The sequence below is a fragment of the Hyperolius riggenbachi genome, chromosome 2, assembly GCF_040937935.1.
Source record: "Hyperolius riggenbachi isolate aHypRig1 chromosome 2, aHypRig1.pri, whole genome shotgun sequence".
In the NCBI taxonomy this organism is placed as follows: domain Eukaryota; kingdom Metazoa; phylum Chordata; class Amphibia; order Anura; family Hyperoliidae; genus Hyperolius; species Hyperolius riggenbachi.
Genome location: NC_090647.1, coordinates 152,494,408 through 152,517,105, shown reverse-complemented (window position 1 = coordinate 152,517,105; position 22,698 = coordinate 152,494,408). Strand labels below are relative to the sequence as shown.

The 22,698-nt window shown below is 43.8% G+C and overlaps 1 protein-coding gene across 1 annotated transcript in view; it reads right to left on the bottom strand.

The window, feature by feature from the left end:
- Positions 1 to 22,349, bottom strand: part of NCKAP5L (NCK associated protein 5 like) — a 134,339-nt gene extending 111,990 nt beyond the window's left edge. The window contains exon 1 of the mRNA XM_068267704.1: positions 22,237 to 22,349. The gene's annotated coding sequence lies outside the window, so the exon portion shown is untranslated. The remainder of the gene's footprint in view (positions 1 to 22,236) is intronic.
- Positions 22,350 to 22,698: the final 349 nt, after the last annotated feature.

Sequence of the window (22,698 nt, the reverse complement as noted above, 5' to 3'; positions counted from 1 at the left end):
CTTTCCCCTACCTCCTCCTTATAGCTTCCCTGGTGTTCTAGGGCTTCACCTCCAATATAGCTTCCCTGGTGGTCTAGAGTGGGGTAAACATAATGAAAGTGGCCCGCGGGATGGAGTTTGACATGTATGTCCAAAACGTTCTTGTTTTCCAAACTGGGGTTTTGCTTTATTGACAAATCAAATATTTACACTGCAGAAAGTTTTTTTGTTTAAAAAAAAAAAAAAAAAAAAAATCTGATTAAAGATTTGCATTAATCCTGTTTAATCCTGCACTGCTCAAAAATACAAATGACTGGAATTAAAGAAAAAGATGCTTGGCTTGTGGACATCCGTGCCATCCAGAAACACACAGAAACCAGCTAAAAATCAGCTTTGAGTATTCTGCCCACTCCAAATTTTCTGATGGGGTCTTTGACCTATATAGGTTTTTCAGCACATATACCACGTAAATTACAATGAAAATTAGAGGAAGTCCAGTTCTAAAAGAAATTAAGCTGATTAGTATAAAATGATTAATATACATTTGGAAATTAACTTTTGAAATGGAGAAATCCTTTGTGTAGCTGTGTTTGCTGCAGCTGTGCCTGTTATTTCCTAATAAGAAGATTGGGTCCTGTACCTACTTCCCATGATCTGCAAAGTCCTACCTACTAACTGCTTGTATTGTATTGCAGAGAATCAGGGCCGGTGGTGTGTCGGATTACGCTGCCTGTGGATTTGCGCTGCCCCGCATGCGCAGTAGGAGACTGTGCGGCCACATTTCCTATAGAATGATGCTGCTGGATGTAAAATACTAAATCTCTCCGCTCCCACACCTCTTACACTCCCCAAATTTTCAGGGTAGGGAGGGGACCCCCCGAACGCCCTCTATGCTAAATTTCCGCCTCCGAGACCCGCTGGTTCCCGAGATAGATTTCTCTAATCTATCTCCTGAACCAGCGAGTCTCGGGGGCTGTAATTTGGCATAGAGGTCGTTCGGGAGGTCCCCTCCCTACCCTGAAAATTTGGGGAGTGTAAGAGGTGTGGGAGCGGAGATATTTAGTATTTTACCTCCAGCAGCATCATTAACTTCACACTGAGCATGCGTGCTTCTCAGTGTGAAAGGGAGCTTCCGGGCAGCGCAATCAGACATTACACTGGCGTTAGGTTTCACAGCGTCCTAAGTGAAACCTGATTTTGTGCCCCCCTCATCCCCTTCCCGTGCGCACACACACACACACACACACACACACACACACACACACACACACACACACACACACACACACACACACACACACTTTCCTCCTGAGTTATCTCCTAGGACAGCAGTGGTTCCCAACCTTTTTGACGTCATGACATCACGCCAAATGCTCAGATCTCCGTGACACGTCACATATGTATAATAGAAAAAATACTATTAATAACCACGAATGGATGGAAAGAGTGCATTATCTTGAATATACTTAAAAATGAAGGCTAGAACCTTTCAGGAATATTAATACAAACAAAATCAGTGGGACAGTTAGCCGCCCTCCCATTTAGAATAATAGCACAGCACCGACAATTTGCACCACGCGTTATAGCCGCAATGTGCCCCCTCCCCCCCCAAAAAATGCTCTTAGACTCAGTATAGGTAGGTAGCCAGGTGTAGGTGCCCCCAGTATAGGATCTCATGTTCAGGTGTCCTCAGTATAGGTAACCAGCTATGGGCGCCCCCTTGGAAGCTGGCGCTCTGAGTGTCCGCTCTGGTCACTCAGGTCAAAGGCCAGCTATGCAGAGAACCATAGTTCAATATCTGTTCTCCCTGCTTTCTGTGTCACGTGGTTATACTTGATAATCAAATCCAACAGCTGCAGCCAGAAGGGAAATAAAGTTGTAGAAAATAATAAAATAACTAGTATGCATACAGTGGCACCAATGCGCCACAGAGACCCTGAGTGGCAGATTGCCTCGCATGAGCACAGGCCAAGCAAATGGTTTCCTCCTTATCCCTCCCGCTAGATGCTGCTCAGTCATGTGCCGCGCAGATAAAGGCAGACTGGGCAGGGTGAGTAAAACAATGCCCCTGTCCGAGACAATGCACCAGGCTGATTGTTAGTCAATGCATCAAGGTGCAGGGGAGCCGCTGTACCAGGACTGTGGAGTCGGATCAATTTTTTGGTGCCTGGAGTCGGAGTAGGTGGTTTCATAAAATGAGGAGTTAGAGTCGCATGATTTTTACACCAACTACACAGCCCTTGTTAAGTATTAGACTAAGTCAGAGCAATTTTGGGTACCTTCCTCTCAGACTTCAAGCAGGCCACTGTACTACCCCTGCTCAAGAAACCCTCTCTCGACCCCTCGCTACCCTCCAACTACCGTCCTATCTCCCTCCTCCCCTTTGCCTCAAAACTCCTTGAGCGTCTGGTTCACAAACCCAGTACCTTAATGCCAACTCACTGCTAGACCCACTCCAATCTGGATTTCGGCCTGCCCACTCAACCAAAACTGCTCTCACCAAAGTGGTCAACGACGTTGCCTTCGCTAAAGCTGAAGGTAAATACTCCATTCTCCTCCTCCTTGACCTGTCAGCAGCTTTTGACACAGTAGATCATCCCCTACTCCTCCAGTCTCTCCAGTCCTTGGGCATTCACGATCTCGCCCTGTCCTGGCTTTCATCCTACCTCTCCAACCGCTCCTTCACGACCGCCTTCAATGAGTCCTCATCCACCCCCAACCACCTCTCGGTGGGAGTCCCCCAAGGTTCAGTCCTTGGCCCCCTACTGTTCACCCTATATACATCCTCCATTGGCAAGGTTATCTCCTCCATGGGTTTTAACTATCATATGTATGCAGATGACACCCAGTTCTACCTCCACACCCCTAACATATCCACCACTACCATGGACAAGGTCTCCTCCTGCCTATCAGCCATCTCCTCCTGGATGTCCGCTAGGTTCCTGAAACTAAATCTAGACAAAAACGGAATTTATGATCTTCCCACCACAGCCATGCACGAACCTCCCAGATGTGCATGTCACTGTTAACAACACTACCATTTGCCCTACCTCAAGCCCGCTGTCTGGGTGTCACCCTGGACTCCGCACTCTCCTTCACTTCTCACATCCAAAACCTCACAAAGTCCTGCAACTTCCACCTTCGTAACATCTGTAAGATTCGCCCTTTCCTGACCTCTGCCACCACCAAACTCCTCATCCATGCCCTCATAATTTCCCGCCTTGACTACTGCAATGCCCTGCTGTCTGGTCTCCCTATGACCCGAACAGCCCCACTGCAGTCCATCATGAGTGCGGCAGCCAGAATTATCCACTGCTCCCATCGCTCCACCACGGCAGATCCCCTCCTAGAATCCCTCCACTGGCTTCCTATCCAGTCCAGAATCAGATTCAAGATACTGTCTCTGACCTACAAATCTGTCCACAAAACCTGTCCAACCTACATTTCCAATCTTACTCAGAGGTACACACCTAGCCGCTCACTCCGCTCCTCGAATGAACTTCGCCTGACCGCCCCCCGCATCACCCTGTCCCATGCACGTCTCCAGGACTTCTCAAGAGCTGCTCCAACACTATGGAACTCCCTACCTCCACCCATTAGGGCAGCGCCCTCCTTCAACATCTTCAAGAAAGCCCTCAAAACTCACCTTTTCACTCTGGCCTACTAACCCTCACAAGTGCTCTAAACCTACAGCTGAACTCTGGTCCCCTGCCATTTGTGTCCTTACCTCTCACTCTAGATTGTAAGCCTTTGGGCAGGGTCCTTTTGTGTCCTACCTGATCTTGCACCTCCATTACTGTGAACCCATGCTATGCATCTGAGTGAACCTAACTTGCCTAATCTCCATGCTCCATCCAGTGACTGACTAAGCATTACCTGGTACTCATACTATGGTGTGTGATCTGGTTTTCTTGTATTCCTGTATTGTCATATTGCTGTATGTCACCCCTAAATATTGCCTGTAACCTAAATTAATGTTCAGCGCTGCGTAATATGTTGGCGCTTTATAAATTCAATAAATAATAATAATACCTGGAGTCAGAGTCTGTGGTTTCATAAACTGAGGAATCTGAGTCGGATGATTTTTGTACCGACTCCACAGCCCTGCGCTGTACACACACACTAAATTCTTGTCAGAGGCAGCCCCGACCATCCAACCACCATCTAGCATGTATAGAAGGCTTTAGAAGAGCATCTGCCTGACTGCTACATTCAGAAGCTACTCAAAGAGTAGCTGGAGCAAGACTGCACAGTCCACACGTTTCTGGACAACTGCAGGATCAAAGGAGAAGAATAACAGCCTATAATAGGCTTTTTCTATACAAAACTTGGGATCCTACACATTCCTTTCAGTTTACTCTACCTTTAAAATTAGGGTTAAAACAAAAACACTGGTGCTCAAATGAATAACATGCTAAAACATGGACTGGATTTAGAACCTTAGCAATACTCCCTGGTTCTGGTAGAAAAACAAAATGAAGTGCGCGTACATAACACACACACTACAACATCTGCTGATCACTTGGCTCACTCCTGTGTGAGCTCATCCCCCATGTTTCTTCAGCAAGCACTTTCCAGTCATTCCTGAACTGACCACATATATCAACACATTCCCCAAACACAGGCCAGATTTTTACCTCTGTAAAATCCGAGGCTCCACAGTCCACACCCCTGCCTGAATTTAATAAAATAATCTAATCTAAACCTAGCTACATGTCATCAAAATGCACAAGACGTGCAACTCACTTTTTTTGGCTTACATAGATGAGAAAAAAAAAAAATGAAAAAACACAACACAGACAAAGATGTAGACTTTGCAAAACACCCACATGATGCTGGCAACAGGTTTCTCCTACATAACAGAATCGTACAGTTCTCAACTATAAGCAAAATAACACCCATCACTTCTGAGGGTACACAAAGCACAATGCTTGCATCATTTTCCACTAGCTGCGTACACAGTGACAAACATACTGTACATTGCTAATGCATTTGAACATCAGTATAAACTCTCTTGTAGTTTCATAGAATTGCAGTTTTAAAGGGGAGCCGTAAAGGAAAAAAAAAAAAAAAAAATAAGTGTCCCATGGGGGGTGTACGGACCTTGGGAGGGGGAAGCCTCTGGATCCTAATGAGGATCCCCTCAGTCCTCAGCAGAGAGGATCCAGCGCTGGCAGCACCCGAAAATCCACCAAAAGGATTGTTGGCGTGCAAGTAGGGGTAAGTAGGGGCTTCAGCACGCGGTACTTTTCACCAATCCTCGCTCCTGTGCAGGTGCAGTACAAGCTTCCCTTCGGGCTCCAACAGGAATAGCCAAGCCAGATTGAGTTCGCTCTACAGTGCAGGCGACTTGCGCGGCTATTTCTACCAAAGCTTGAGGGGAAGCTTGTACTGCACCTGCACAGGAGTGAGGACTGGTAAAAAGTGCTGTGCGTTGATCGGGGGCCGCCCGCGCTGGAACTCAACTAGCCAGCAGTCTCAATCAGGAAGCACAAATCACCGGCAATACTCACAGAGGAGAAGGACAACTTTTTAGGTGGTTTGTGGGCTCATGTTTAAAGATAGGGCTCCATGGCTCCTCCAAGGTTCACATACTTTCAATTACTGTATTTCAACATTTAATACAGTTTATAGTATGTTTATTGAGTGAGAGATATTGTAATGTATTAGCTAGGCCTACTTTTAACATTTTAGTCTCAAGCACCCAGAAAGCATACATCAGCCGATCCCCCATCAGTGCCAGATAACCAAGACTCTACTATGTATAGCAATTCTGCACCACTTCTGTATTAGGTACCAACAGCTCTATACCAATGTCAGCATTTTTAGATACTAATGTCCGTTTCCTAGTTCTTATGCATTACAGAAGATGATGACACTATTTAAATCATTAATAAAAATAAATAGAAGCATAAGCAAGATATTCTCTCAAACATATAATGAGTTGAAAACATGGTAGGTCTCTTTTTTATCGAGACTATGATGTTTTATATGACTATAGCTGTATAAAAAGGTATATATTAGGGCAGACACAGGCAAGTACACGGGCTAAGGAATCTGAGGAATGTGTAATTTTATGTAACGTCAGCCACCAGTTCGCCAAGTATCTGTTTTACTGTCCCTGGAAATTATATGTCTGCAGCTCCTTTACATCCACAGGATGTGAAGAATTTGCGGTGATGCCATCCTTGCTCATAGGGAAACATGTATGCACTTGGAGAGAGAGGCTGCATTGCCAAATAAGATGGGGCAAAAGGCAGCAACAGTTGCACTATGACTAACAGACCAGAAAGGCTTCCTGTCTAACTAGAACACATGGGAGCGCTGATTATGCTAGGACTGAGATTCAAGTAAACTTGCGTAAATCATATTTTACTGAATTTTTCACGAAATATCACAGTAATTGCTATACTTGCGTAATGCCTTATGCATATTCTCACCTCTTTACCGTGCTAGAAGTGTGACTTAAAGCAGGAACCTTTCTGCACGACTCATGGGTGATTCTAGGATTGTATTCTAGAGACAAGCATGTAATCTCACAATAATATAAATAGAAACGTCTGCAATGATGTCCCACATTCTAGTGAATGATGAGCTGTGCTTACACTACCTCAGCTGTGTGTCATCAGGGGTCACATTGCAGATCATATTGTAGTGAGAGGACTTCCAATGGAAGGACTGCAGCATGACATAGGACTGCAGTGCACATAGGAATGCTGTGGACCTAATGCTGGGAATACACGTTTCGTTTTTGCCTTTGTTTAAACCTTCGTTTCGATTGTGCCTTTTGTCCTTTTCGATCCCGAAATAAGCGACCGTACGGTTAATATCACCACCCACGGTTTCGGTTTTTTTTTTCGATTCTGATGGTTTCGTTTTTCCAATGATCGAAGGCTGCAAAGAAACGAAATGTAGTACAGGGACGGACGGCATAAACTAATATATAATCGATCTGAACAGCCATCAAGCCTACCAATGGTTCGATTAGATGGATAAAGAGAGATAATATCAAACATGTTCGATCACTAGTCGTTCGTTTTTGGGGTCTATTAATCGAAACTATAATGAGATTATGACTATTTTCACATACGTTTTCAACACTCGATTCGTTTACCGAACGAATCAAAGGCTAAAACGAAGGCAAAAACGAAACGTGTATTCCCAGCATTAGGGCTCATTCACACTATAAGTTGCTGTGAGTTTTGAAGCACTGTACATAGAGCGCGATAAACATGGTAATATGAAAGCCCATAGACTTTCATTTGAACATTCACAGTACAGCGGTGAGTTGCTTAGCAGTGCATTTCAAAGTGTTGTGAGTGACGGTAAAGCGCACTGTAGCGCATAGTAATGCATTCTAAGTGCGTTTCAGTTCATGGATCATGCAGATAAGCCCATGAATCAGCTGGTTTCCTTTCCCTCCAATCACATCAAAGTGGTTTGACAATGCAGTAAAACGCATAGAAATGCATGGAAATGCACAATGAAATGCACAAAAATACACTGACAAATTAATGTGTTTTTACATGCATTTTAAAGCATTTACAATTGTGAATGAGCCCTAAGGACTGGAGTACTGTCCTCAGCTGGTTTCAGTCCTTCCTGTCTGGCAAAAAACACAGAAAGTGTGCCTGGGCACCCTCTACTGTAATCCAGTGCCACTTGCTTGTGGAGTCCCACACGGCATCAATCCAGTGCCACTTGCTTAAAGCTAATGGGAACCGTTTTTTTTTTTTTAAAGTCAGATACTCACCTAAGGAGAGGGAGGCTCTGGGTCCCATAGAGCACTCCCCTCTCCTCTCCCAATGCCCGCTGCTGTCCTGGCTCCCACGTTTCGGTCAAATACCGCTGTCTCCCGGCCGAAGGGAGGCTTCGGAAATGCTTCAGGAGCCTGAGTGCTCCCAAAGACGGGCAGCTCTACACTGCACACGCCCTCTATGACGTGTTCTCCGCCTGTCTTTGGGAGGACTCGGCTCCCGAAAGACTTCCAAAGTCCCCTCAGCGGGGGATACGAACGGAGGAGCCAGCGCAGCACCGGGGGCACCGGGAGAGGAGAGGGATGGCTCATTAGGACCGAGCCTTCCCTCTCCTTAGGTATCTGCTTTTTTTTTTTTTAAACCGGGTTACATTAGCTTTAAGGAGTCCCACAGGGTTCTGTGCCATCACCATTACTCTTTGCAGTCTACATGCTCCCAGTGAGCAAATTAGTCCAGAACTATGGCCTAGGATACCATGTTACGAAGACAACACACAAATGTATCTGTCCTTCAAGCCTGGCACACAAAACCCATCAGCATACATCAATGCCTGTCTAGTGGAATTACAAAACTGGATGAACACCAGCTGGTTGAGGCTGAACTCTGACAAAACCGAGGAGTTGTGGTAGGCGGTCCACACATGATGGATAAATTCCAAAAGTCTTCCCACTTCAAACTAGCAATTGGGGGAGATACCGTGCAGTATAAAGACTCTGGCCCATATGCAATTAACTTCTCCCAAATTTTCTCCTAGGTAATATTTTCACACCTTGTCATAAAATGACTTTTAAACCACCAGCAAGCAAGAAAATACTCAAAATAACGTTGAGAGAACTTTTTCACCAATGTTTAGGTCCTTTTTCAATTGTAAAATGCTTAAAAGTTATTTTAAAATTAGAATATGAAAATTATCTCCTAGGGGATAACTCAGGAGAAAAAAGTTAATTGCATATGGGCTTCTGTGAGAAACCTGGGGGTAATCCTGGATGGCAAACTAACACTCAGACAGCAGGTATTGGCTGTCATCAAATCCTCATTCTTCCATCTTAGAAATATACAGCGAATTAAACCCCTTATCCCAGCTGAAGACCTACCTACTCTAGTCTATGCATTGGAATCCTCCCGCCTGAACTACAGCAATGCTCTATTCATCAGATCACTGAATAAAGTTCTGTGCCCCTTACAAGTAGTACAGAATGCAGCAGCCAGACTCCTAGCCAATGACCCCACCCCAGCTCTGAAATCTCCCCAGTACTGCAGAATCTTCACTGATTAACAACAAAGTGGAGAATCCATTTTAAGGTCTGCCTGCTGACATTCAATGCTCTAAACAACATGGGACCCAAGTACCTAGCAGATCTATGGAAACGATACACCCCCTCCACACAACCTCTGCTGCTCTGGAAATGAGATGTATTTAGTCATTCCCAGGATCCACTGAAAAACATTTGGTGCTCAGGCCTTTTCCCATGCAGCCCCTACTCTACCACAATCAGTGCTAGAGGCTCCATCTCTGGACAGCATTAAAAAAAGGCTAATAACCCACCTCTTTTCCCAAGCCTTTGAGACCGCAGAAGCTTTGAGTCCCCAGGGAGAAAACCGCTATAAATATACTATTCTTAAATCTATATCAATTAGCAGTTGGATGTGTATGTGGAAACCCATCTACCACTCTTCTTGCTACAAATGAAAATAAATGCTTGGCTGAGCATGAGCGTTTCCTGTGATAAGGGAAGGAAAAAGGACCATGAGACCTTCCAGGCTTATCCATATCCATGGGGCATCAGTCCTGGGAATGACCAAGCTTGGGGACTGCAGCCCCTACCGACCCCAAAGTGAGAGAGAAGTGCTGGCAATAGTCAGGAGACATGTAGACACTGATTGGGAGACAACTACAGTCTCTATACTACAAACAGGGGCGTAGCAATAGGGGGTGCAGAGGTAGCGACCGCATCGGGGCCCTTGGGCCAGAGGGGCCCCATGGGGCCATTCCTAAACCAAAGTATAAGCTGGTTATTGGTCCTGTGGTGGTAATAATCACTTCTATAGATGCGTTGAACGGTAGTAATCATTAACAAACTGCTCCCCATTCCCTTCTTGCACCTCTGATACTGTAGATGACCTTGGCGGGTTTTTTTGCGCCGTATCAAGTGTTATGTATACAGTGCTTGGGGGGGGGGGCAATGTAAATCTCGCACCGGGGCCCTGAGCTCCATAGCTACGCCACTGACTACAAAGGCTCTATAAATCGCTGCAAGATAACTATGCAAAAGCCAAGCTGTATGCTGGGCTGCTTTAATAAACACACAAGACAAAATTCTTCCAACAAACATGATACATCTACAGCTATGCCAAAGGTGGAGCATGTGACACATTTGGAAGAAACATGGCACCTCTGCAGACTATACTCACAATTTTGTTTATACTGCTACAACTTATTGTTCTGCTTGCTTTTTCCACAGTCATAAGGAATGCCTGAGTGAAATACTGAAAGTGCCATCTCAGTACACCCTCTAGGAATAGCCATAAGATCTCCAAATACCACATTAGCAGACCTGTCAAGTCTCATTGATATTCAAAGATTTATCTTTCCATCCCCCAGCAAGTAAAGGCTACATCTCTAGGCAAGCTGGACACTGGCTCTAGTGAGCTGGTGAACTTTTCAGTTGACAACACATCCTGCTTCACAGTACAGTTGATTGCCACAGAGGAATTTTACCTCCCCTGACAGATTCATTTCTTGCTGCCTCTACATTTCACCCTGGTCATGTGATCTGCATGGCTGTCTGTGACCTGAGCTAGGTGACAAGACAGAAGGAAAGGTTATGCTGAGGTAAAACCAGATGCCAGTCAGAAATGATCTGAGGGCCAAGGGTTATTATCTTTCTTTAGCATCAACAAAAGGCATTCCCAGAAGCTAATATAGCCGGATATAAAGGATTGGAGTCTCAAATGCTTAAAGTGGACCGGAACTTCCTCTCTGCTCTAAAATATAAGCAACAGCATAATAGAAAGAAAAACCATGTCTGTTACAGCTGACACAAATCCCGCAATAATTCTGCAGCGTGTCTACTTCCAGCTTTCATGGCAGCAGACAAGGTTAACCTATCCTGTGTCTACAAATTAGCTGCTCTGCGAGGTAGCCAGCTGACATAGCTGAATGATCAAATTACAGTTGTGGTTAGTCACAGATAAGAGGTAATTAGCAGACTAGAGTTCAGGTCCTCTTTAAATGTAGAGCCTAGTACACACCATACAAGTTTCCCATCAGACCCCATTTGAGCAGGTGATGAGATATTCAGATCTGACATCGATCGGATATAGAAGAAGCTAGCATACACACGTATGTGTGGTTTTTAATTAATCAGATTTCCATTTTGAATGGATTGGATAGTGATCAAACTTTGATCGAAAGGACATATACACACAACAGCCAGTATTTTGTTCTATCTTTCTCGATCTTTTCCAGATCGAGAAAGATCGATTTGGAGTGGCTGCTGGCAGTTAGTAGGCTGCAAATCTTTTGTCTGATCTGACAAGTGAAAATTGCATGGTGTGTATCATATATGGTTTGTTACTATTAAAAAAAACCCTGGCCAGGCGGTCTTCATTGCTGCTATAGTGATACTGATCACTACATGTCCTTTGAATAGCAGTAATCACTAAAGGAAACCCAAGATGAAAAATGAATGGTATGAACAATGTTATCTATCCTCCTGCTCCTAAAAATGACTTTTAGAATCTTGCACTTTTATTTTATGTGTATAAAAATAAAAAAATAAAATTGTATGTTTAATGTTGTATTGTCTCATATGCTGACAGTCTTTCATCATTCCATAAGCTAAAATATATAAACGGTTGAACTTTTTTTTTTTTTAAATCGATCCCCTGCTCTCAAAAGCGGTCCTCTTCCAGGGAAGCGTTTTATGGCTGTAATTCCCATCATTGGACGGTTACACCATAGTCTGACTAGGTCCCGACTGGAGAAAAACTGTCACTTGCACACCTGATGTTTAACTCTTTCAGGCAGAAAAAGAAGAAAAGGAACAAAGCATAATAAATTGCATTGTAGGCACTATACATACACGTCTATCTCATCATGTCACCTCCGGTACATGGTAAATGGTTTCCTCCCTCTGCTTACACCTCTAATGTGGTGGCTTTGCTTGGTAGATCAGGATTTGGCACACTGTATTATGCAATTGTTATGTAGGGGAAGATGGTGGAAAAAGCTATGCCACTGACATAAGCTAGCAGCCAGTATCTACAGGCTAATAGGGTGGTGCCTCCTAATATACAGCGTAGTTAATTTTAGCAGTCTGAACTTAAGATAGGCGTTTTTCAAAGGGATACCTCTTGTGAATTGTGTGTAAAGACCCAAGATATTTAACATCTCAAGCTGCACCGAATTTTCTATAGGTTAATGTTTCCTGGGGCGCCAGCTCATTGTTGGTATTTGTGTTCACAGTGACTAGCCTTCTATAATCTAGTAGACATCTGTTTTGCACTACACAATAACATGTGACGGCATTTCCATTGTAAGAATATTGCTTCACAAAAGATGTCCCGCAGAGAGTATACAGAGTCTTTTCAGGAAGATTGAGAGATAGAATGAAGTCAAACACTGCTATTGTTTTTACAGGTCTCACAACTGTATCCAAGCACTCCAAGGAAGGGGTTTATTTTGCGATTGTGTTTATGTAAAAAAAAAAAACAACATACTAATTTTACCTGAAGGGCGCCTGTGTGAAAGAGGATCTGTGTGAGGTTCACACCAAGAAGCGGAGTGACAGCTCAGGCTGAATGGGACAATAAAGGCCAATTGCACTGCAATGGTTTACGAGCATGAAGCCGTGGATGTGTAGATCTCTATGCTTGGAAAGCACATTGAGTTTATGGCGCTATTTGACACTATCCCTGTGCATGTTGTTGCAGAGTAGAAAAATGCTGCTTGCTACAATCTGGGGTTTGTGACTAGTCGCTGCTACAAAGATACTAAGCAGCTGTTACTATGTTGAAACAATGACCACACCTGGATCAGGCGTCTAGGGTTTGGTGAGTGTCCAGGGAACTGGCTGCCACCTCTCCTGGAATCCTTGCCCACTTCCTAACAAAGAGGCCAGGTGACTAAGGGTGCCCATACATTACTTGATATTGGAAGCCGATTGACTTTCCGATTCGATTATTTTTTCAAACTGAGGCCACAACCTGGATATATCGGTTATTTTTCTGATCTTCTAGGTTATGGCCAAATTTGTCAGTTGAGATTAGCAGCATGTGCCATGGCCTTTTCCTCGTACACCAACCTGATTTAAGTTGGCTGAGGCAGGCAATGATGACCGTCCCAGCAGACAATAAGGCATGTACAGCACCCGACGACCCCCAACCTGCAAGTAATCCACCAGACTGATCTTCTCAACCCCAGCAACAACATTTCCCCCCCTCCCCCCGCCAATTCCATTGTTCATGTTGCTCCACCACCTGCCTCGTGATGTCACGCATGCGCCAATCGTAATCCCTCCGCCCCCGACATAGCAACACAGCGAGTTGTCAGCTACACAGCCGACTCCCAGTGATGTCACCCAAGCGGATCAGCTCCTGATCCCCGACGGGTAACATCAGTTGGGCATGAGTACCAGCCCTTTATGTTTCAGGTGCACCTGTTAAGTAGTAAATAGAATGCTGCTTGGAAGGCAGGCACTGTCCGTTTGTCTCCAGATTTTTTCTTTATTTTTGTGTAAATAGCACCTGTCATCTATTAGCAAATACTATGCTGCAAAGGAGGCTGGTGTGAAAGGCAATAGTAATTAGGTCTATTGTATATGCCCATCACCATGGAAAGGTCAGAGGGTTAGGTCTAGGGAGGCTGAAGTGGAGAGAAAATTCCCTTAAAAATTAATATGAGAAATGGAATCAGTCAGAACAGAAATATGACAGTGGCCATGTAGATGATTTAAAGATGCAAGCTCCTGGGTTTGAACTACTGGACTTAGGGCAGCCATTAAAATGTACGGTATATGTTCTAACCCCTAAAGCTTGTAGACAGAGTTAAATATTTACTCACAATGGACAATCTTCCTCAGATTGTCCACTACTTGAGGGTTAATCTGCTGACCAATAGGTAACAACAAAGATTCTATTGTTATTCTATAGAGTTACAAATGCAAACAGACTGCCATTTTCAGCATGTATAAATAGTGGTTCAGAAGCTTGTGTAATCTTTCCAGCTATCTCCACTGACAGGACAGTGCTCCTCTATGGCAGTGTTTACTCCAGAATATGAGGAGACCGGCAGAGAAACTAGAAAGAAACATTTTGGTGTAGAATGTAATCAAAACAACCTTAAAGGTGCCCATACACTCGTCAGATTGGCAGCAGATAGATAAGAAATGCATCTGATGATCTATCTGATGCGTTTTAAGAACATTTTTTACCAGGATAGAATTCCAATAGATTTCAGTTTGAAATCTATTGAAATTCGATCTGATGGCATTTTTTTGCCATCAGATTTCCATTAAGGCCAATGCAAAATGATAAGCAATCTCATCAGATCGACCTAAATTTTCCATCCTGCCAGTTCGACAGAAATCCATCGAAATCGATCGAAATCGGCCATCGATCGGTCGATTGGCCAACCGATTTTTAATCGATCGATCTGGATCGATCGGTCGGCCAGAAAATCGGCTCAGTGTATGGGCCCCTTTACGCTCACTTAGGGCCGGTGCACACCAAAAACCGCTAGCAGATTTTGAAACGCTTTTTTTTTATTTTTCTATGGCGTTTTGCTAGCGTTTTGCGTATTGCTGCTGTGGTTTTCAGTATAGTAGATTTCATATATTGTTACAGTAAAGCTGTTACTGAACAGCTTCTGTAACAAAAACGCCGGCAAAACCGCTCTGAACAGGCGTTTTTCAGAGCGGTTTGCGTTTTTCCTATCCTTAACATTGAGGCAGAAACGCATCCGAAATCCAAAAAAATGCCTCACCCCAGGAGGATTCGTTTCTGCAAAACGCCTCCCGCTCTGGTGTGCACCACCCAATTGAGATACATTGACCAAGCGGATCCGCAGCCGCAAGCGGCTGCAGAAACGCTGAAAAAGCCGCTCGGTGTGCACCAGCCCTCACACTTCCACATTTGTATACCATTTGAAAAAAAAAAAAATATGAATGACACCATTCAGACTTAGGCCTTTTTCGCACTGTACACTGGAAACAAAAATGTTAAAGCACAAATAGTGGCATGTCCATATATACCATAAAACACTTTTCCCGGTGTCCGTGTCCACCAGGGCCCCCCAACCGTGCTGCAGCTTCTTCGTTCCTGACACTGAACTGGACCCATGGCTGGGAAGGAGCGCCTTTGAATTGGGCATGCACAGGTATATGAACCGAGCATGCCCAGTAAAAGGACACAATCTTTCATAGATGAAGACAGACATGCACAAATGCTTCCTTTTACTGGGCATATGCGATTTGAGAAATTGCACATACCCAGTTTAAATGCATTTGTTCCTATGCACTTGGCTTTCACAATTCATAACCTTGGACATGTTCAATACAAATGTGATCGTTTATGGTGGTGGATGCTTCCCGGTTGGCGTTTTTAGGTATATAAAATGTTCTACTACATGGTAGGTACTATTTAAAGAGACACTGAAGCGAAAAAAAAAATATGATATAGTGAATTGGTTGTGTACTATGAATAATTACTAGAAGATTAGCAGCAAAGAAAATATTCTCATACTTTTATTTTCAGGTATATAGTGTTTTTTCTAACATTGCATCATTCTATAATATGTGCCGATTACACAACAAGGGCCCCTGGGCTGTCATGTGGACCAGTGTTTGTCAGATTACACAACACTCAGCATTCAAAATGAGTCTTTCAGAGCAGTCTGAAGTAATGACCTCTCCTCTAGCAGAGAAAAAGTAAACAGTTCACTTACAGTTGAGATAATAAAAGTCAGATAACAGCCCTCTCCACTACTAACTTAGTCGGAGAGCTTAATGGCTTGTTTGCATAGAGATAACAACTGGAGTTTCTCAACTCTTCCTGTACTGGAAACAATTACACTGATGTATCTGATCTTAATGTGTTATTTCTTAGCTGTGCTACACATACAAATCATAATATCATTTTTTTTTTCGCTTCAGTGTCTCTTTAAAAGCACTGTATGCTGCATCTTCAGCCAAAATAGCTATGAATAGGGGTAGGGTAGGGAGCAAATAAGAAAAACACAATACATCATTGAAAAGGAGTGCTTACACACGATTACGGTCACTTGCAAGGATCAGAACTTGAACCCTTTGGATGACAGTTTGGGGCAGAGTGCTGTACAGATGCATTACTAGCTTACAGGCTAGCAACACATCTGTTGTTATGAAGGAGGTACAACAAAGTGGCCTCGAGCAGGAGGGGAAAGGAGGAAAACAATGCAATCTGGCGGGATGACACACACACACACACTAGATTCTCAGCAGATATGGTTCTGGTCTGCCATCTCGGCTGAGAACCATTTAGTGTGTGTTGGAGACTTAAAAAGGGCAACAGAAATGAAAACGAGATCCGCCACCGACTGCCTGTGCAGGGCTAGGAAAACATTTACAGTTTGGCTTTGAAATGTTACAATATTCCCCCAGTAATACACAAACACACACGAGAAACAAACACCTGAATTGTACATAACCAGAAACATTCCGTCAGTGGAGTTTGGCAATGTAAACAGCATTTTACAGAGGCTAGCCTTTCAACATACTGCCTGTCCCGGGAAATCTGCGAGAGCTGGAAACATTTCATTTTTATTTTGAGAAGTATATGCAGTGTTTTTCTTTCCCCAAATCTGGGCTCACTAAGCTTGTAGGTGGAGCAAGAAAAGTTTCAGTTCTCTGTACAGATATAAAAATAGCTAAGCAGTTTGCAGCTGAGAGGGGAAAGTGTCTGCACATTGCTTGTTTCACCAGTTACACAGCAATACTAGCAATATTCTAGATACATTATACCAAGATAGAGAAAGGCACACCATGTTCACTAGCAATGCCCAACATGCAATGACAACACACACCAGACACCATGCTCTGGTGAATACACAGGCGCTGCAGTCATCTGGGTGCCCGATGATGGCACTAGTAAATAACCAATGGACAGCACTGTGGCATAGTGGTTAGCACTCTTGCCCTGCAGTGCTAGGCTACTGTTTCAAGTCCCAGCCAGGTCACTATCTGCATGGAGTTTGTGTGTTCCTCCTGCGTCTATGTGGGTTTTTTCACACATCCCAAAAACATACAGAGAAGTTAAATGGCTTCCCCCTAAATTGGCCTTAGACTATAATACATACATAGACATGTGACTATGGCAGGGATTAGATTGTGAGCCTCTCTGAGGGACAGTTAAGTGACAAGACTATATATTCTGTACAGCGCTGCAGAAGATGTTGGCGCTATATAAATAATAATAATATTCTACTATTGGGCAGTGACTAATACTGATAGTATAATATTGGTCATTTTACCGATACCGTCATGTTAACTCTCAACCCCCACTCTTGCTCTGGAAAATGGCCTTTCCTGTTCCATTCTTGATCTGCATGGTGGTTAAGTGGTGGCTGTGCCATGCCCCCTTCCCACCACCTACACTGGGTGGTGTGGTGACCAGCAGTGCCATCCTGCATCCCCTCCCACAAGGTGACATAGCAGTCAGGAAGGGGGAAGTACATTTACAAATATTTGCATGGACAAGGTTGTAAAGGCACACTGGATACTTGACTTTTAGGATCTATTAAGCCCACTGTACAGAATTCCTCTTATAGATCCCCTTCTACTGTCTGACGATTGAGCCTCTAGAAAGCTAAAGCCTATTACACACCATACCATTTTCTGCTAGATTTTCTGTTGGATTTACCTGCCAGATACCAATCATTTGCTTTAGTGCCAAAAAGACCTTATTGGCCTTGAAGTTCCCATTAAGATTTTACACTGGCACCTCCTGGCCTCCAGAAAAACCTGTGCTCTTCAGCTATGTACAGAGCATGTAGCATCTTTACAGGTGTCCCACATCATCGTCTAGTGATTCTGCCACATCACCATCTACTAACAGGAACAACATCTATGGTTCAGGACTCCTTGCAGGTTCTCCCTTTATAACCAACCTCTTCTCCATAGAACTAAACAGCATGGCTGAATGGTAATCATTCCTAAAATCAAATAGTATCTTTGAAAAAAAAAATTCTGCTCCCATATTGAGAACTGGACATACACGTACATGAGTGATTCAAATTCATTCTTCAAATATAACTTAGTTTGTGGAAAAGGTTTTCCTCTACTTTCTCAAATAGCATCAAAATAGTTTTCAGCAATCATTTAACATGTATGCAAAAGGCAAAGACAGAGTGAGAGCTTGGCATTAAAAAGGAAACAAAAAACTAAACAAACTAAAATAGCATAGCCTACTCTGCAAGGCACACTACACACCTGCCTTCTGCCACACCCAGTCCCCTGTAGGCATCATATTCTATAGAAAGATATCACGATACAGTATTTACCGTACATTGCTGTATTTGGCAAAATGCTTAGTTTGAGTTTAGTTTTTCATTTCCTTTTTGAAGCCAATCTCTCTGTCTTTGCCTTTTGCATACATGTATGGTAAATACTGTATCTTGATATCTTTATATACGATATGATGCCTAGAGGGGCAGGGGACTGGCAGAAGGCAGGTGTATAGTGTGCCTTGCTGAGTAGACTATGCTATTTTCAGCTGCAGAGTTGTTGCAATGCCTTAGGTGACGAGGTTCTTGAAAAGATTTCCCTGCTGTGCATAGTGATTATCATTAATTTATATCATTTTCCTTGGTACTGTAAAATTAACTTGATACACAAAACAAATAAAAACAGCTTACGTAGACAGGAAGGCAAATGCATGCAGATCTCTAGCAACATAGAGATGTATAGCAATAACCTGAAGATACACAAGGTGCTGCTCACAGAAGTCTAACAGTGATATATCATATTGCTGTAGCTAAAGTTCTCGCCAGTGCCATAATTACTGGCAGAGCAGACCCCCTCATGTACTCCCCCCACCCCCACCCCCCTCCAATGCCAGAGCAGCGGAGCACAGGCCATTTACCCTCTCCAGCATTAGATCCCTTGTCATCCTCACTGCAGTCTGCAGTTACCGGCTGATGTATAGCCTTGCATGGCTCCCAGTGTCCCCTGCATGTCACATGACATGCAGGAACACTGGGAAGTTGCACATGACTGTGTGTCAGTGGATAGCTGCAGAAGGCAGTGAAGAGGAGAGCGGACCCAGCACTGGAGCAGTTACACATCATGTGCTCTTCTGCTTATGCAAAGGGGTAGTTGGGGGACATGTTGGCCACAAAACCGCAACTGTTATGGGGAAGAGGGTAGGAGTTATGGTGGCCATACTTGTTACAGCAGGAGAGGGGTGGAAGTGGGGGGGGGGGGGGGGGGGTAAAAGGATATAGAGAAAGGGGAGGGGAGAGGTGTCAAGATGACCACATTTGTAACAGAAAAGGTGAGGGGAATGATGATGACACTTGTTTGTCTAATATGGCACCTGTCATATCAGAGGCCCTATGATTTTTAGTCATACCCCTGCCTCTCTGCAGACCTGTACCTGCACCATGTGTTTTGGTACAGCCCTGTATGTTAGTGAGGCAAACTGTATTGTGAATACACAGCTGTAAGGCTATTAAAAGACAGGGACATGCTAGAGAAGTACAGTAATGAAGCAGGCCATACACTACTCGGTTTTACCAACGATATGCAGCAGATTCAATCACTGTGATTGAATCTGCTGTGATATTGGTAACACAAACATTGCCTGATTGATCAATTTCTGTCTAAAAATCAATGAATTTGTTTCCACCAGATGGAAAATTGTGCTCAATCATCGGTGGGCAGGAATTAATTCTCTAGCAGTGTTTAATTCACACATAATAGCAGTAGTACTCCCACCTGAAGGCAGGTGCGTGTCTGGTCTTTTAAAGCGGTATTAAACTCTGACATAATATTCAATAAAAATGTAGTTTCCTACTTTTTATATCCCATACAGTTATCAAATTTGCTTTTGTGCATAAATATTTATTTAGAAATTACAAGTTCCCAAAGTACAGATGAAACAGGGCAGGTCGCTACAACCACTCCACTCCTAGGTCGGAAGCAGGACACCAGCAAGCCATATGTATTGTAGAAGAGAAAAATCCCGCTGCACCGGAAGTAGATTAAAACGCCATTTTTTATTTAGCAATGTAGACCAACAACATAAAACAGCTCACGCGTATCAGAGCCAACTCATGTCTCCTTAATCATAGCGCAGTGTTCTCCTCAGAAATTTTTTCCAGCCGGGTGGCATGAAAAAGTAAGGACAATAATGCTAGGGACAATAATTGAGAGTGTGTACACAGCCTTAAAGGCCAAATCACCTTTTTAAATGGGTAACTATTTTCTTGTAAAAAAAATAATAATACTTGCAATGGTGAACCAAAGTCCATAAATATTTACACCTGTAATGCTTATGGGGTTGCATACCTTTTAAAACACAGGATCTGCAATGCTCGCTCCACTTAGCTTTGGGGCAATTTGCAGGGTGTTTATAATTGACCAGGCAGGACAGTGAGGAGCCATTAAAAGGAGCACAGCCCACGTTACCACACAGCAGTGGTTTGGTCAGGTATTCTGCAGCCACTTCCTCTTCCTGTTGGCACCTCGTGAATTAATTTGAGCCCCACATTTTATAGGTGACTGGAAGACATTTTATCCAAAATATAAACATCGCTTAAGACTTTAATGTCCCTTGCTGAACTGCCAACTCTCACATGTTAATTCCTAAACAAGAAGTTTCTGGAATTAGCACACGCATCCTCCCCCTCACCCATATTCATGACTGCACTTCCACCCTATAACTGGCCGAGCACTACGGTGAATGACAGGGCCTGCTATGCACAGCCAGGTAGTGGAGTGGAAGAGATGAATGGTGTGGCGGCATATTCAGATTGGTAAATAAAAGGTCTCTGTGGTTACCTAATGGCACTGGTTGCATTATAACAAGGCCACCTTTATTTTACCCACTTCATAAACGGTTTAACAGTGTAGAACCTATCTGTACACAGGTTCTCTTAATCTTTAATCCCTCCTGTGCCTCCATACACCTTCACAGATATAAAAATGTGACAATACTGTGCAGGCTGATGCTCCACTTTATCCAGCGTCCCAGCTAAAGCAGGATTACGAAAGACAGTTGGTAGTATTGTCCGCAGGAATTACTGGAAAGGAAGTCAGCTGTGTGTATTGTAAGAAAATATCCCCCCATAATAGCACATTAACCTCAAATTCCTTCAGTCCTCACAAGCTCGCAAAACATCAACAGTCTTGAGGAAAGATGAAAACAGCTAAATTATACAGATTAACTGACTGCTGCAATAATCAATAGAACTGCTGCCCGTTACTTCACAAACCGTAAATAAAAGCCAAAGGGTTCATTTTCTTCTGTGATAACATCCCAAGAGAAATTCCAACATTCTTGACAGTAAATGAACACAGCAGCAACTTAACAGCTGTTCTCCACGTCCCACAATTCCACATTGCGCAACTGGAGCAAAATAGCAGCAACACCCAACAATGCTGTGATGACATCTGCATTTTGGGTAACTTTCATACTTGTGAAACCTGCTGCATTTATTGTGTAACTTCCTCACATCTTTCACAAGGTCCAGGTTGCCAAAAGGCTGACCTCAGAGGTAGGGAAGAGGCGCAGATTTGATGAATGGAAGAACTATTGCAATATTGTATCATTTTGTTACAAAACACACACACACCTTTTGTGATTCAAAATAAACCAACTGCTACATAATAGGACATTATTGCATCTTTGGAAAATATGAGAAATCTTTAAAATTATTTCATTGACATTATGTTAAGATTAGGTCAGTACTGATGAGCCAAAATATTCATTTATTAATGCGGACTGTGGACAGCAGATGGCCACAGATTTCAGAGCTCAGCTGTGTTGTTAACTCTGGATCAAAGATTAGCAGATTCCAAGGCCCAGCTATAGTGCTACATTCTGTGTGATGAATTTGGGTTCACAGGGGAGTCTCTGGATCATTTTAATATTGCCTTCTGGATTAAGAAGAGAAGCATGTAAACATGACATACATGGCCTATTGCGGATTACACAATCAGAGCTGTATTTTGACTGTATAGACTGCAATGCTGTTACCTGACTAGAGGGCACAGCATGATCACTGAGCATCTACCTACAAATACACAATAGACTGGCCCTCCTCTCCTGTACATCGTGTCCATCTTCCATGTAACCACTCCCCCCTGTGCACAATACCTCTTCCCCAGCACATCCACTGCCCGCGTCTGGCATTGTGTCTGTGCCGCCTCTCGGCCCCTGATGATCGCAGCCAGATCCACACCCTGCAGAGACCGATGCACCGCATTGCTTCGCCAAACAGGGGAATCGCGTGAAATCTTACCTCTCTCCGATCATCGACTTTGCACTGCAGATCCGGCGACTGCTGCAGCTCGAGTCCTCGCAAAGATACCCTGCAAGCCTGGAGCAGCCGCGGCCCGTGACGTCACAGATTTAAAGCGCCAGCCCAGGCCCCTCGCAAGCAGCCAATGAGAAGCGGCCTGAGCCAGCGCTCCCCAGATGTTTCCCATTTGCAGCTCAGCATCCTGGAGGTGTGGAGCCCATGCAGTGCGCAGGGGGAAGGGGCTTGGCAAATAGAAAGTTTGGGCAGACTGACAAGCCGTACAATATACCAATTTCTATTATGTCACGCATACAGGTAACTTCCACGCCAATGGGCTCTATTCTCAATGAGTTACCGCATGAGTTAAATTAGGTAGTGATAAACACGGACCAAAATATCTCCATTTTCAAATTCACCATTTTTTTCTCCCTTAATTACCTCATGCGGTAAAAGTGAGATAAG